The sequence below is a fragment of the Gavialis gangeticus genome, unplaced genomic scaffold (genome assembly GCF_001723915.1).
Source record: "Gavialis gangeticus isolate Ggan-Ray unplaced genomic scaffold, GavGan_comp1, whole genome shotgun sequence".
Taxonomy (NCBI): Eukaryota; Metazoa; Chordata; order Crocodylia; family Gavialidae; genus Gavialis; species Gavialis gangeticus.
This window is the reverse complement of record NW_017728998.1, coordinates 28,329,674-28,330,402: the sequence shown is the minus strand read 5'-3', so window position 1 is coordinate 28,330,402 and position 729 is coordinate 28,329,674.

Genomic DNA, 729 nt, shown 5'->3' with positions numbered 1-729 from the left:
GGCGGCGAGGCGGGACTCCCCCGCGGCAGGGCGTGCAGCCGGCGGCGCCGCCTCCCTTCGGGCGCCGGGGGCGAAGGCTGTTCCGCTCGGACGAGGGGCGGCGGGCGGTGAAGTGCGCGCCTCCGCGCCCTGCAGCTGCCCGGACGAACGAGGGAGTCTTTGTTAAATGATCAGGCTGCTCCGTTAGGAAACCTGCTCGTCCTTAGTGTCTGCTTCTCGCAGCGAAGCCGTGGAAAGCACAAGGCAGAGACTGCGGGGGAGACTCCCCTGTTCAGGGATGTCCTCCCCGGGTCTGAAAGTTGCAGAAAAGTCTATTTGAAACCCCCGATGCTCCCGCATCCGCAGGGCTGCATTTTCCTGCGCTACAGGCGGCTTTGGGAGATCAACGGGAAGTAAATATGTTTAGGTTGACCATTTTTACCTGAAAACATCTTTTCTTCTGACATGAATGATGGCATTAGTATCCTACCATTTCTAGATAGGAAATGCACACTCTGTCTAAAACCATTTTTTCTTTCTAGCTCCTTTTTTTTTTTTTAATACTCCCACATCCATAAAATCCAGTTGGCATATGTGCTTTTGAACTACTTCCTCTATATGCCAGCTTAATTGTGCTTGGTGAGAATAAATGTGCTTAAGGTGTTTCTGTTTGTAAACGCGTGGCTGTCTCCACGTTTTCTATAACCTCACTTTAGAGTCTCCAGTAGCTCAAGTTAAGATTTTTTTTAA